The 16,593-nt window shown below is 37.7% G+C and overlaps 1 pseudogene across 1 annotated transcript; it reads left to right on the top strand.

The window, feature by feature from the left end:
- The first annotated feature begins 895 nt into the window (after positions 1-895).
- Positions 896-1,744, top strand: LOC308654424 (small ribosomal subunit protein eS4-like; annotated as a pseudogene). Its single transcript has one exon. The product of its transcript is annotated as a small ribosomal subunit protein eS4-like (transcript).
- The last annotated feature ends 14,849 nt before the right edge of the window (positions 1,745-16,593 follow it).

Below are 16,593 nucleotides of genomic sequence, written 5' to 3'. Positions count from 1 at the left end.
GGCCCAGTCTAAACCTTTGTGAGCTCATTGTTTCCTGGTCTTTATAAAAAACACTTTCTCATTCTCTGTGGAGCTTTGAAGCATCTCCTGACCCTCCCTTCTTCCTGGGCAGAAGTGTCTTTCCCTGAGTGCTCTCAAAAACCCATTCTATACATTCCCATTTTATAGCTCTTATAACAGTTTCTCACAGCTGATTATTTCCCAAAACTTATGTGTTCTTGTGCAGGAAAGTGCTGCTCGCCTTGTTCTTCTTCCTGTCCTTGGGGCCTTCTGAAGCATCTCACACAACCCAGGTCGGCCATGCACATTCAATTACTGCTTGGCAGCGGATAGTTGGAGACCTTTGTGAGCTGTTGTTCATTTTCACACCATGAACATAACTTCCTCTTGTCTTCCCTCCAGAGATGTCACATTCTCCAGGAACAGATTCACTGAGGTGTCAAGACACCAGCAAGAGCCTCCTCTCACTGCAAGCAGCAAGTTAAGATCCTGGACAAAAATCCCTTTTTTAGTAGCACTTGGGACTGAGTGCTATGATGCTGTTAAGGTTGAGAAGGACTGGGATGGAGTCTCTGTGGTCACTGCCATTTAATTTATAAGGTGACTTGATACTTAGGATAATTCTGCAAATTGGATGGTCTTATCATTCTAATGTTATCATTATTATTAGCATGTATCTCATGCAAAAGGATCATCATTAGCTGTGACTTAAAATCTCTGTGTGGGGGCCCTCCATAAAATCAATGTCGCTGTTGCCTTTGAGAGGCAGTTTTTTATCTCTTCATTGTGATTGTCACATATCTTTTCTAAAATCTATTAGGTATCCTTGACCTACTCCATGGAACTTCTACTGCTTCATGAAAAGAGAGTAGCTCTTTCCATTCCTAGAGCAGCCATGGCTCGTGGTCCCAAGAAGCATCTGAGGCGGGGAGGAGCTCCAAAGCACTGAATGCTGAATAAATTGACTCGAGTGTTTGCTCCTCGTCCATCCACTGGTCCCCACAAGCTGAGAGAATGTCTTCCTCTCATCATTTTTGTAAGGAACAGACTTAAGTATGCCCTGACAGGACATGAAGTAAAAAAGATTTGCATGCAGCGCTTCATCAAGATTGATGGCAAAGTCTGAACCGATATCACCTACCCGCCGGTTTTATGGATGTCATCAGCATTGATAAGACTGGAGAGAATTTCCATCTGATCTATGACACCAAGGGTCATTTTGCTGTTCATCGCATTACACCTGAGGAGGCCAAGTACAAGTTGTGCAAAGTGAGAAAGCTCTTTGTGGGCACAAAAGGAATCCCTCATCTGGTGACGCATGATGGTCGAACCATTCAATACCCTGATCCCCTAATCAAGGTGAATGATACCATTCAGACTGATTTGGAGACTGGCAAGATTACTGATTTCATCAAGTTTGACACTGGTAACCTGTGTATGGTGACCAGAGGTGCTAACATGGGAAGAATTGGTGTGATTACCAAGAGACAGAGAGACATTCTGGCTCTTTTGACGTGGTTCATGTGAAAGATGCCAATGGCAACAGCTTTGCCACCCGGCTCTCCAACATTTTTGCTATTGGCAAAGGCAACAAACCATGGATTTCTCTTCCCCAAGGAAAAGGAATCCGACTCACCATTGCTGAAGAGAGAGACAAGAGACTGGCTGCCAAACAGAGCAGTGGGTGAAATAAATGGTCTCTGGGTGATATGCCTAGAGAGTAGAGGTCTTTGTACTTAATTAAAGAAAATATAACAGAATGAATTGATAAAAAAGAAAAAGAAAAGAGAGTAGATCCAGTGGAAAGGCCCCTCCCACTTGCCAGGATGTACCTGTCTCGCTTGGTCACAGCTAGAACATTCCAAACTGGTGTGACAGCCGGCATTGCTTCTTGCTTTCCGTTTCTCCCTGCAGAGCTGAGCATCCAGACAGAAAGAAACCTGCCAGTCCCGATCCAGGACCCTCCTACCTACTTTCTCAGATACTTACGTGCTTTGAGTTTATCATCAAGTGAGAAAAAAAATGTCCAGCAAGTTTGAGAATATTCATTCCAGTCACAGGTCCACATGCAGCACAGAGGGCAATAGAAAATAGCATTGCTGCTCAGAAGGTCATGTTCCAGGTCAAAACTCTTTTTAATGGTCTTGACACTCTATTTTAAAAGTTTGTCATTATATCATTCTATTGTGGTGAGACTCTTAAGTCTTCAAGAATCCCCTTAACAGTAGCTAGTTTCCCTGGACATTTTAATCTGCTATTTATTCTTAGTGTCTTACTTAGAATACTTTCCAGAGTTATCATGAAACAGATCAAAGCAGAGAGGACCCATCTGGTGATATCCAGATAGGAGCAAGGCGAGAGACCTGGATATGACAGCATGACCTACCCGCGGCACTTCGGCAAATACAGGAACGACGGCAGGACTTATTGGGTGTCCATTTTATGCCAGGTGGTCTCCTAGGCAATTTGTACATGTTATTCATTTCATAAATTGAACATCCTCAAATGTATGTCATACCTTGATTTTATAGAAGAGAAAACTGGGACTTAAACAAAGAATTTTAAATTTGTGACTCACAGTCATAAAATTACTGAAATTCAAATCTGGTGTCTTTGAATATGCACCCATATGCAGCCATAAAGAAGAATGAAATCATGTGGTTTTCAAGAAAATGCACAGAACTTTACATCATCATGCTGAACGAAATAAGCTAGACACAGAGCGTCAAGGATGTATGTTCCCTCCTTAGTGGAAGCTAGATAGAAAATATGCAAAAAGGAACCTCATGAAAATACAAGGGAGAACATTAGAGTTGAGAAAGGGAATGGGGGAAAGGAGAAGGAGAGGAAAACGGGAGGTACTGAACGATAATGATTAAATTATGTTATATGCATGTGTGGCTGTCACAATGAACCTCCCTGCTGTGCACCTTTTAAAATTTTTTTTCACCATTTTTTTTTCAAATATTTGAGCCTGAAACATACTCTTTTGCTTCATATTCCTATGTGCTTCATAAGGTCTCCGTGTGCGGGATAATCCAATACCAGGGCTAAGAACAGGCCAATCAGGCCCTTCCTGTTTTATCATGTTCTTTGTTTTCATTTGACAGATGCCTATTAAGCACCTGCCCTGGTGTACATCAGGTCTTCTCTAGCTGCTGAGACACAGCCGCAACAAACTGAAAAGCCTTGCTCTTGTCAAGTTTCTGTAATACCAAGAGGGGATGTGATTTTAGTAGCTATTCTTTCTTTTCTGGTCATAAATATTTCCAATTTTACCAAAGTACACCATATTATATACCCTCGAGCACACGTATTTGAAAAACTATAATCTAAGAACAGTAAATTAAAATTTACTTGTGTTAAAATATTATCCTACTAGTGAAGGAGTCATGGAGTAGGTGTGCATTGATCAAAACGAACTAAAAATATCAATTGAACTATTAACACCAACAGAGCTCAATTCAGAAACATGTCAAATCATTCAGTGTTCACCTGCACACCTCGCTTTGTGGGGACTGACAGGTTGTGAGCATGTGCATTCTTGGATACCATGGCTGAGTTGCTGTTGGGTCTTCAAAATCTTTTTCAGCCTCCTGAATAAGTATTGCCTTGTATTGTTGCTTAGGGCCCAAAAATATGTCCACCTTGGTCATGAATGTGATCATTTTATATACCAAAATAGTATTCTTCCCAACATACTGTAGGTGTTCTTGAGTAACAGAGCTATGAAGATGGAAATTCTAACTCTAATTTGTTTCCTTTTAGTGCACTTCAATTTTTTGAAAGAATTTAATACATAAAAAAGCATGCTATAAACCATACATCATATAGACAAAAATAGTTGATTTAAGTTAACATTTCTACTGATCTGAATAAGCCCTTATGTTTATTTTATTATTTCAATAATATTTCTTTGGAATAAAATATAAGGAAATCACATAAATACTAGGAGAATTATATGTCATTTTTAAGTCTTTGTTTAAAAAACATTTCTGTGTTTTAATCTCACCATCCTATAGTGCTCACCACAAATACTGATAATTGGAAAAACACTACAAACCCTTTCAGAGGTCAAATATCTAAGCCAGTGTTCCCAGCAGGGCATTCTTCATACTCCAGTAAACCACAGGATGCTGAAGAGCACACCTGTAATCAGGTGAGCACGTTTGGCAAGTCTGCCGTCTAGGCTCAGCCTTATACTCATTAGCAGTTGTAACTGACGGCTTCCTTTGAAGTCATGCTTTTAGTTCATTGGTCAGTTACAAGAAATCCGTGATTCCAGTATACCATTCCATGTACGTTCACAGGTCTCACGTTGACTAAGGCAGGCCCGAAACCTGCCAGTCTTCAAACATGTATTCAAAAGAGTTTAAAAGGGAGGCTTAGAGTACAAACCGGAGTTAAAAAAAAAAAAAAGAAAATTTAAATATCGTCTTGAACTGGAGGTACCAACATGAACATAATTAAGAAATATATGAAGACGGCAAACTCTTCACATACTGAAAACCCAGGCAGAGTTTGAGGACTTGAAATGGAAGAGATGGGAACACAGGCAGGTTTTAGGGGAAGGCATGTTATGGAAATGGTGCTTTAGAAAATACCCAACTAATCAGAAAAGCAGACCAGCGAAAGGACGGGGTTGGGGTGGCAGGTGGCAACAATGTGATGGCAGAGTGAGAAAAGCCAATAGGGATGCCTTCAGGGATGGGAGGTGCCGTCTTCCACATGCACAGTGTTCCTAGAGGATTACACCAGTTTTACTGGTGCCTGCTTAGCCAAGAGAGCGCAAAGCCAAATGCACTCATTACCGCCTCCATTTACTTGACTAAGAAACATTAAAATGAAAAAATATAAAATAGCTGTCAGTGGGATGTTCCACATGTGTTTCTCCAAAGCTCTTGTAGTTAAGCCAATAGACCAATTAGACCAGCCTAAACAAATCCTTAACCTTTTGAGAACTTCCTGTTCCTTAGGCAAGGGTAAACATTGATGGAATGCACTTCAGGCATCTGCTTGTGAAATGAAGTCTCCTAAGATTCCATTTTCACCAGTTTCACAAAAAAAAAAAAAAATCCAAGAGAAGCATTACTTCATTAAAAAAATACAATCACATATCTATCATATAAACTGTAAATTGTTACAGATTCTAAAATCCCTATTAGCATGCTATAACACAATTTGCTATAAAGGAGAAAGAAATCATTTTCTTAGAAAAAGAGAATCACCAAAACTTATACATGAACAAACATACTTTTATGTACACCTTCATAGGTCTTTTTAAGGAAATATTTGAATAAATAGTACTTTCTATAATAAAGATAAATCATCTGGCACTGAAGTTGTAAAGAAATATTTAAATTAAATATCATATGATGTCACTTAAGAAGTCTGTTATTTGTTTTGTGCCTCAAATTTTATTAAATATCACCCATACCAAATTTTTGGTCATAATGATGGTGACTAGGATGGATATTTTTGTCTTGGCAATGACCATGACCCCAGTTGCCAACAAAGTTAGTTAAACAGCTCATCACAGACAAATGTGGGCTGTTTCTTAAGAAGGGGCAACATCTGTAAGCCTGCCCTTCAACTCTCCATGTCCAATCATTCAGAGTCAGGGCCAAATGCACCATACTGAACATATAAAATTATCTTAAAGGCTTGTTTTTATCCAAAAAAAAACTTATGCAAATTTTAAATATTCTGCCATAATATGACCATATTTATTAGGAAAATGCCACATGTCCATGTCTCTCTGAGGACACCCAACATAAATCATAATGTATTGCCAGCTCAGCTAGAGAATCTTTTATATAATCTCAAAAGTCCTACCCAACGCAGGAAGAGACCCTCATCCTTCAGGCTCAACAACATATGGACTTCAAAGGAGGAACGAATGGAAAAATGCAATCTAAAAGAAAGAGTCCCAGAATCAGCAAATAAACAGCAGAGTTAAACTGTATCATAGACCAAATGAACGCAGCAGACCTCCAAAGAACACCCCATCCAACAGCTGGAGAATGTGCGTTCTTCTCAATAGTACATGGAACATTCTCTAGGATAGATCATATACATGCTAGACCACAAGAGAAGTCTTAAATTTTAAAAAATTGAAATCACATTGAGAATCTTTTCCAACCATAATGCATTAGGACTGAAGATCAAAAACAAGAGAAGCTTTGGAAACTATGCATTTGAAAATTAAACAGCTTATTCATAAACAACCAATAGATCAGGGAAGAAATATAGAATAAAACTTCAGAATCTGTGGAAATATGTAAAAGAAAGAGCAAAGAAGATAAGAAAGGACCCACAAAGAAGAACAAAGACTTAACCTACTATGTGAGTGTAGAATTCTTGATTTCAATCTGTCCCTATTTATCAGTTATCATTTCTTAGCTGGAAGATAGTAAACCGCTTGGTTCATTAAAGGTTTTCTCTGGGGAGATTGGGTGGGACTGCAGCTCCTCTTAAAGGTTGTACTGTTTCCACTGCCATTACCCTACATCTTGAACACAGGGAACTTCACAATGAACCAGAGAGTTTTCTTTTCTTTTTTAAAGCAGTAGGGAAACCAACACTGTTGTTTGAGAGCAATCCTTCCTGGAACTTTAGGTGGCTGATTCTCCATCCTTGCCACTTTTTCCATGAACCAACCGGGGGTCAACAAATAACTTGACTCTGTAGTGCTTTCCGTCTCCTGTGGTGTACATCTAAAAATTACTGAATTGAATCAGATCGTTGCTTTGGTAATGTTTATCAGAAGGCCCTCTTGTGAACTCTCTCTATAATTCTCTTATTTATGCTTATGTTGTACCACCAAATATATTAGACATTATACAAACGCACATTAGTTTATAAAATACATAACAGATGTTCCAATATATCCATTCCCAGTTTAATAAAGACTCTCATAACATCTTTGTGGACTGAGTAACTATATTACTATTATTTGAAGATCAACATATTCAAACATTACCCTAGGGGGTTCATCTAATGAACGCAAAAGCCAGAATGTATCTTCTGGTCCAACCAACCCAGAAGGGAAAGGCTTGAAGATTTTGCCATATTTTGCCCTCCTTCCCTTTACCCTGCTCATCCCAGACAGTTTTCATTCTTGAATTTCCCTTTCCAATGTCACTAATATTCTCTCAATTATTTTTTCAGTTTACCTAAATAAATGAAACTAAACAGAGAGAAGGAACAGTTTGTTATATAAGAAGTAAACCCAGAACAACCAACCTCCACTCTCCCTGAAAATTTCCCACCACTTAAAATGAATTTTCTAAAAACTATATGATAAAACAAAAGGACTAAAAAAATAGTCTTTAATAATAATAAAGAATTTTGTCTCTATGCTCACTGTAAAAAAATGTACTCACTGTTACTTAAATCATTCCTTGTCTTAGAATTATGGTATAAGTCTTCACTATAAAATAAAGATCAAAATATCAAGATTATCTTTAATCGAGCCCAGTGTAGTGACACATGCCTGTAATCCCAGTGACTCAGGAGGCTGAAACAGGAGGACCCAAAGTTCAAAACCAGCCTTGGCAATTTAGTAAGGCCCTAAGCAATTCAGTGAGACCCTATCTCCTTAAATAAATATTTTTAAAAAGGGCTGGGGATGTGACTCAGTGGTTAAGTGCCCTTGAGTTCAATTTCAGGGAAAGAAGGAAAGAAAGAAAGAAGGAAAGAAAGAAAGAAAGAAAGAAAGAAAGAAAGAAAGGAAGGAAGGAAGGAAGGAAGGAAGGAAGGAAGGAAGGAAGGAAGGAAGGAAGGAAGGAAGAAAGATAGGTAGGTAGGTTATGTTTAATTGTACTTTTAAAGTCACAAAAGTTTTAGAGAAAGCTTTAGGTCAATTAATGAATATTTGTTTGAATAAAACACAGACAAATATCAACTAAAGGACCAAGATTCGGGTATCGAAAACTCCAGAACGGTTTATGGATCCCTTGATGCATAGTATCCTTTTCAATCTTACCAGAAAAATGCAATTAGTTTGAATTGTGGCTGATTCAATAAGAATGTAGAAAAACCTGGAAGTTTTGTCAGGTACAGCAGAAGCATGCTAAATAGACTTAGAGAGGGAATAAGCATATACGTTTTTGATTAATAAAAACATTTCAGATAATAGCTTTCCGTGGAGTCACATAACCTCCTAGGCACCTGCTCTGGTGATATCACCAGCATCACTGCCACTGTGGTAAGGATCTTCTCCATCCTCTGCTGCTGTTTCCATTGGAAGATATTTGGAATGATGCATTCTAATAAGCAGGTATATCTTTCCTACCATCTGGGTTGTTGCAAAAACAGGACATAAACTCTCAATGATTTTAAGAATAGAAAACATAAGAATAAAAGTCTATTTTTCATGAAAGAAAGTGGTAAATGTAATCCAGAACATTGTATGTTAATTTTATACACATTTAGGCTCCTGTTCTAGTCTTTACAATCTATCTTTCAATGACTGTTCCAATGTGTGTAAATAATCTTAAACTCTTTATATTTTGCAGATTGTATTCATGATTTTTTTCCTTCAAGAATGAAAAAAGTAACAAAGGTCATGGTCTGTTTGTACTAGAAAAATTTTCCTAAACCTATTAGCTCCAAAAAATTAAGAAACAAATCATTATCTGCTAATATATCTGAGAGTCTTTGCACAGGAAAAATATTTAATTATTTCTGGCTTAGAATTTCTTAAGACCATTCATACAGACAGACTGGACCTGCTACTTAGTTGTGTGTGTCTGTAGACAGTCACACATAAATAAGTGCACATATTTGTTTTTGATTTGTTATGTGCGGGTCTGTTTGAGACAGTTTGTTCTCAATTACTGGCTCAGTGCATTACCGTCTGAAGATTTATTCATAGGAAAACGCGTTATGTCCGTCCTCTCTGCAGTGATGGCAAGAGCAGGCCCACTCTGGATATGACTTATGTTACAGAGAACTCTTGCTGTGTGCGTGGAAGACATTGTTCAACCCATTTGGGTAAAGTATGTATGAAACAATGTGTTTTTCATAAACATGTTTTTTTGTGTTATTGGAAATGTAGTTAATGTATTTGCAACAGGTCCCATACCTCATTTTATTCAATTGCCAGAACTTGAAATTGAACAGTTAAAAGAAAGAAGGCTGAATCACAATGAGGTGAGGGAAACTGAATGCAGTGTTGTGCTCCAAAATCTTTGTAGAAAGATCATATAACCATCAGAATAATTCTAAATTAGGCTAACCTGTACTTTCCTCGTTTTCCTGATTCAAAACCCAAATTAATCAAATGTGGCCATATTTTCCCTAAAATTCTATAATGACTCATGGGTAGATCTTGCCAACATCTAGGATTCCAGGATGAGTTGGAGAAAATGTTATGCAAAACTCTGAAAAGCCCAGATGGTCCATCAACACTTAATAAGTAGCAGCCCCTGAAGTTGTCATGAAGCTCTAGGACCAAAGGCTGCAGTGAATTTCTCCATGCCCATAAAGATAAACCAGTGTGGTGTAAGTTGGTACTAGAGATCCGTGAATCACTGGGCTAACCAGGTAGTAGTATACCACCTGGGCACACAAACACCTGCACACAACCCACATTACATTCTGAATGAGCTGGGATTTGGGCTTTGCAATATAAAGCCTTCCACATGTAGCTTTGGTCTTTGTCACTGTCTTTAATCTTGTTTAATGCAACTGGGAGTAAGTCATTAGTCATTCCCATCTGCGCACATAATTAAATAAAACAAGAGTGTGCCATGTCTGGATACTGCTGTCTACACTCACTGGCCTCAAGGAACTTCCAAAAACCTTTATCAGGAATTGTGGACATGAGGAATAATATTTAGTAATAATCAGGACAATCAGGTTCTGTGTGAAAATATGCAAGTTACTGAAGCTCTCAGTAACTTGAGCCTTGAGTTTTCTATATGTCATTGGCAATGTGAAGCAGAAGCCTGATGGGGATAAAATGAGACAATTCGTGTAAGATTACTGGGAACAGTAGAAAGTAGACTATAATTGCATTAAAAAAAATAGCTGCTAAGATAATGATAGTGGTGGTAATGATGATGATCATGATAATGACATTGATATTGACATCAAGTCTTCCTTTATTTTTCCTTTATTCCTTTATTTTATAATTATTTCAGTAAATAAATAGGTACCTGGCATGCAAGGTAGCTCTATAAATAGATGTTGAACAATTAATGAACATACCAGCTTAACTCTGCAGGATAGATACCAATGCCACTATGCCATGAAGGACAAAGCTCACTGACAGAGGATTTAAGTGAATAATCTCAGTAAGCTTGCACAATCCAAGTGTGGGAGGGAGATGCCTTCCATGCAGTCATTCCATCAATGTGCAACTCCTTTACACTGACCTGGTTTTCATTCAATCAGTGCCACATACCTGTTAGAACAGGTCTTCACATCTCACATGCAGATGGGTTAAGTGACATCCAACTGGGCTGAACATTTCACCCAGATCATTCTATATGTCTTGAGAAAATAATATTGTTTGCTGATCTTAGTGATGTGGGTGAGGAAAAATTGTGTCCTGGACCCAGAATTTCCACAATTTAGGCTGTAAACCTGACCCAGTGAGCACCTCCAGGCCAATAGGAGTGAAGAAAGTGGCACCTCACATTCCAGGACTTTGCTTTCACGACCATTTTTCTTTTTAGCTCATGGTGGAATTACCCTCTCTTGGAAGACAGCTTTATTCCTTACCACTTCCCAAGACTAAGAAAATTCTTTTTTTGCAGTTAGAAATACGCATTATCTACTTTAATGCAGCTTCTGTTCTTTTTATTTAATTTTTTACATTCCACTGGAAGACTACCATGAACATGACAAACAGAAATGCTGATTACAAATGTTGCTTTCTTTTTTTAATTTGTTTTAATTAGTTATACATGACAATCTAATGCACTTATATACTTTGCTGTATCATACATAGATGGGATATAATTTCTCATTTTTCTGAGTATACATATTGTAGAATCACATTGTCATACAGTCACATATATACATACAGTAATAATGTCTGTTTAATTCTACTATTTTTCTTATCCCCACATCCCCTGACTTCCTCTTCTTTCACTTCCCTCTATCTAATCTAACATTATATTTTTTTTCATTACAATTCTTAATACACATAAATATCACACTTTTTGTATTTCTGTTTGTATATAAAGTATGTTGACATTCAATTCAAGTTTTCATACATGTTCTTTGTATAATGATGACCATCACATTCCATCATCCTTCTTACTCCCCTATACCCTCGCTCTCCCTCCCACCCCTCTTCCCTGGGGGTATAGCTCAATGGTAGAGCACCCCTGAGTTCAATCCTCAGTACAAAAATATAATAATAAAAATGGCTGTAAAATAAAGCAATAGTGTGTTTTAGAACTGCTTTGAAGCTGGCATTAATATTTGTTATGAATCATGTGTGAAAAATTCTTACAGATATATAAAAATTATCTATCCTGATTAATTAATATGTTTTTTTGTATTAGAAAAGGGGAGTCATAAAGCCTGTGGTTTTCTATGTTAACTCTAGCTCTAAGGAAGTTCAGAGGGAAGCTTTGAGTCAGGTGTACATTTACAGTCAGGATCATTTCCCACTCTTCTCCATTGCTGAACTCTACTACTTTAGTTTTATATAATGAAAGTTAATAAAATGCTATTGCCTTAACACGAACATTTTAGTTTTACTACTTGCTTATTTTAATTTTAACATGTTTGAAATAGAGCTGGTCTTTTAGACAAGCAAGCCAACGGACTTCAGTGAATGACTTTATATTCTACTTTGATTAAATGCTAGAATTCCCTGGTTTGTATTATTATCAACTTTACAGAAGAGACTTGCCATATTCTAGAATGTTACAGACTATAGATTTGGTTGCAAAAAAGATACAACTTAGTCTCTGGTCTTTCTCAGACTCTTCTTGTACTTCAAACTTATACTGAACATGCTATTGCAATCAGAGGAGATAATGCATCTATTATGAATTAATGAAAAGTCACACATAAATCAATAACATTGGATTATAATTATCACCCCATTCATATCAGACCATTAAAAGAGTTGATCTTTGACACATAGCTCTGGGCAAAATTGATTCAAAGTCCTTACTAACATATAAAGGCTTTTTGAATAAAAATACAAAATGTGAATTGGTTTAAAAAAAAAAGGTCTGGAGAATATTTTGGCTGACTCTATCAAGACAAAAAGATACTTATGAACCTTTCAATCAGAAATCCTTGACTCCTTCACATAGTAACAATGTAATAAACAGAATGTTTAAAATAATTTTCTAAATATAATTATCAAGTATTTAACACTAAGGACTAGCAAGTATTTTAGGTGCATATACATTCTGTAGGTATTTCTTCCATCTGTGCTAGGCCTTCCATTATTTAAAATGTGATAAAGAAAAGCACTTTGTTGTGTATTTTATTTTATTATGTAATCTCATATTAACTGCTTTTAAGAAGGAAAAAAGAAAGAAAGACATCTCATGGAGTGTCTATAGTTTTGCTTACTTATATGTGCCATTGAGAAAAATAAGGTATCTAATTCCTTGAATAAAAGAAAAGCAACTTTATTTTTTTACCCAAAATATTCACTTTTCAGTTTAAAAGCAGGAAACATAAAACTCTAATAAGTAAGCTTTTTAATCCTGATAAAAATATGGGGTGATCATACCATCTAATATTAGGCTTGCTATTGCTTCACTTAAATTTAATAAAACTTAACATAAGTGATAATAATTGTAGGACATGTACTTTTCTTCCCCATTTCTCTGTGAATCAGTTAAAAAATTGTTAACTTAAAATACTTAGGAAACAAGATACTTTCCCAGATAATAAGTTTTCATCATCACTTCTCTGGGGTAGCATGGTTGGGGAGGGGGCTTGGAAGGAGAAGAAGGAGTATTTTAAACAGTTTAGGCAATGATGCTTACTTTAGGAAATGTTTACAAAGAAGCTAAATACAGGAATTTTTTCACTCCAAGAAAGTTATGCATGAATTCTCCCAATGCATGAAAGACTACAGCTACAAAAAAGTGTCAATTCCTTGGTGTTAAAATTCCAAGTTTAATGATGCTTCTTATAGAAAAAAATAGACGTGTATAAATATGTTGCAACAAATAGATACAACAGTGAAAAGTTGAGATAATACAAATGACCAACAACTGAAGTTTAGTAAAATACACTGCATCTATACAGTGGAATATCGTGCAAACTCTGATTACATTGTGTGTGTGTGTGTGTGTGTGTGTGTGTGTGTGTGTGTGTGTGTGTGTCTGAGAGACAGAGAGACAGACAGAGAGAGAGAGAATGACCTGTATCAGTTAAAGTTACATTAGCTGCTATGATAAACATTCTCAAAGGTTTTTCCCACATAGAAATTTTATTAACATGTAAAATTTCACTGTCAGGTGTCTACCTTGATACAGTCATGTAGGGACTCAATATGACAGATATTCCAGGATTTTTAAAGGGTGGTCTTCAAGGTCACTCAGCCAGTGATGGGGGGAAGGACAAAGTAGAGATTTCAGTGTTGTCACATGGGACAGGCCTGGCAGTGGCATCCACTTTCAATTTGTTACTTCGTGCTCATTTCTATGGCTATGCCAGGACATGCAGTCTAACTGTGTATCCAGAAAGAAATGGGTGGTAAGACAGCTTGGTGCCCATGCCCACCAGGCTCTGCCACAGACCCGATTCTCCTGCCCGTGTGTGCCAGTATATATACACATGCACATACTTCTGCACACATGCACACATAGATATGCACATATATAAATCTACTTACCCTTGGGTAGTAGGATGATGGGTTTTTTACTTTCTCATGTGTAGCTTTCTGTACTTTAAATAGCATTCAATTATATATATATATATATATATATATATATATATATATATATATATATATATAGTTTTAGTTGTTGATGGACCTCGTTTTATTTATTTTATTTTATATTTTATATGTGGTGCTGAGAATCAAATCCAGTGCCTCACACATGATAGGCGAGTGCTGTACCACTGAGCCACAACCCCAGCCCAGTGAATTGGTTCACAATTTTGATATTGTTTTTTTTTTATTAGAAAAAACTATCTATCAGAAATTAATGCTGAGATTGTGTAATTGTTCTTTATTTTTCACTTTTTTTAGCCAAAACTTATCTAACTTGAAGTTGAAATTTCAAAGTTAGAATGCATAAATATGGAGAAAATATATTTTCTATAATGAATCCATGTCATAATTGAGGCTGAATTTTAAAGAGTTAGATTTTTTTAATAATTTTTAAGGCAGCTGGGAAGTGAAATAGAGGAGAGCTGAGGTTCCACACCCTTTTCAAGGGTGTGCTCCTAGTTACCTCACTTCCTCCCACCAGGCCCCACCCAATAAATGACCCACCAGGAACTGGCCTGCGTCACGTGGGCCTCAGGAGGACAATCATCCAAGCCACAGACACTTATGCCTTGCCCCCTCTTTTGGGTTTGATCTCTTTTTTCCTGAGTGATACTCCATCGTTTGGTTCTAGCAGTTTGCTTACCCATTCACCTGCAGAAGGGCTTTTTGTTCTTTTCCGATTTTGCCTGAATAAGTCTATTATAAATACCCACTCTTGTGTTTGTGTGCAGATACAGTTTCACATGCGGTGGGTAAGTACGCAGGCATTTTTTCTGGATTGCTTGGGAGCCAGGGCTCAGCTCCGTGAGTTTCTCCTCTGTTCTGTACATTGGCTATTCTTTTCTCATTCCCACAAGAAATGAATGAGAGCCCTTGTTCTGTATCCTCAAAAGCATTGGTGATATGAGCTTCTTAGGTTTTGGCCTACATTCTGATAGGTGTGTACTGCTATCCACTGCTATGCTCCCTGGCAAATCCCTGACCACACATGCAGGTGGGATCATGTCCTGTGTTTCTTTGCTGTCTATGTATCTATTTTGGCCATATGTCTGTTTTGTTCTGTTGCCTACTTTTTAATTGTGTTCTTGTTGTTACATTTTAAGAGGTCTTAGAGTTCTTTAGAGATGTTGGGTATAAGTTACATGTCAGAAAATGGCTTTGTAAATATTTCCTCCTGGTCCGGTTTGTCTTTTTAGTCTCTTGATCATACATTTTACAGAGAATTCAATTTCGATAAGACTGACATCAAATTTTTTTCCTTCATTGATTATATTTTACCTAAAAATGTGTTGTTACCAAACGTAAAGTCACAAAGATCTTTTTCTCCTATTTTTTTTTTCTTTTTGGAAGTTTTACACCATTTTGTTTTACCTTCAGGAGGAAGATACAATTTTTTGAGTTAATTTTTTGAAAACTATGTGTAGTTAGACTTTTCTAAATTTTTTTTCAGATTAGTCTTTTATTATTGATATAAATTGAAGTTATTGCCTTTTGTGTATCCAAAGCTGAAAAGAATAAATCCTTTCACTATCCCACAGCATAAGGCTCTTGCCTTAGTTACTTAAGTATTTCACCCTTCTTTGCCCAGTAATATCTGTAATTTTTCTTTACCTGAAATATTTTATCAATACATTCTTTAAAAATATTAAGGAAAATAAAATGAATGGACTAAATATCTAAGTTATAGTATAAAAAATATTTAGAATAAAATTAAAATTAAATTTATATATGTATGTGTGTGTATTTGCCACCCCCAGCCCCACCAGGCACAGAACATTTGAAACAAAAATGGAACTTTCCATTAGAGATGTTTTCCAGAGAGGGACACCTGCCCATCTCTGTCTCTATTAGTTTTCCTCCCAGAATAACATTTGAAAAGGATAAAAATGGACAGAAAGAAAAGGACAAAGAATAGAAAATGGGGTCCAGTTCAGGGGTCAATAAGTTCTCTTATTTTCTCTGGGTCACGTGCTGGGGACCTACAGACGAGGCTTTGTGGAGAGGAAGAGGACACAGCCAGCTGTGCCTCCGGCATTCAGAAGTGCCACGTGGTGGCAGCCCTCTGGGAGCCCTAGAAGAGAAGCCGAGCCTCCAGTCTCCTTAGCCTCCATCTCTCTCCCTCTAACCTTCACATCTGAATGCACCGCCTTGGCTCTCTCACCTGCTTTCCTACGAGGTCCTGAAGGGAAACAGTGAAACGTGAGCCCAGGTGGGCAGGAGGAAGGTTCTCAGGGAGCCAGGCTGGCTGGGGTGTATAGCTCGGAGCTGCGTGACTGACTGACCTGCTAACACACGGCACAGACCAGGCTGGAGGAGTGTCCTGCTGAGGTTCCTGGCCCTTGTCCTGACTTGAACAGAGAAGCCTGTGCCAGGGTGTCCCCTGCTTCCCGAGGTGGCCAACCTGACTTACCACTGCCTAATGCAATGCCTTTACAGTGGTCCTGCCAAGAGGGGCTGACGGCCACCCTGGCTGGGCTGGAGGATAGCCTAATGAGATCCATTAGGGGAAGAAGAATGGAGGGAGCCTGGCTAGACAGCTGATTAAAGGTCTGCTGTGCAGGCTGCGACCCCCAGGTACCCGCTGTCGCTGAGGAGGCTCTCTGAGTGGGCTCTGCCTCCCCGGCTTCTGTCTGTACCCTACCCAGGGTCCCTCTGTGTCTCAG

This window comes from Spermophilus citellus (genome assembly GCF_964194105.1).
Source record: "Spermophilus citellus genome assembly, chromosome: 1".
NCBI lineage: Eukaryota > Metazoa > Chordata > Mammalia > Rodentia > Sciuridae > Spermophilus > Spermophilus citellus.
This window is presented reverse-complemented; position numbering and strand designations above follow the sequence as displayed.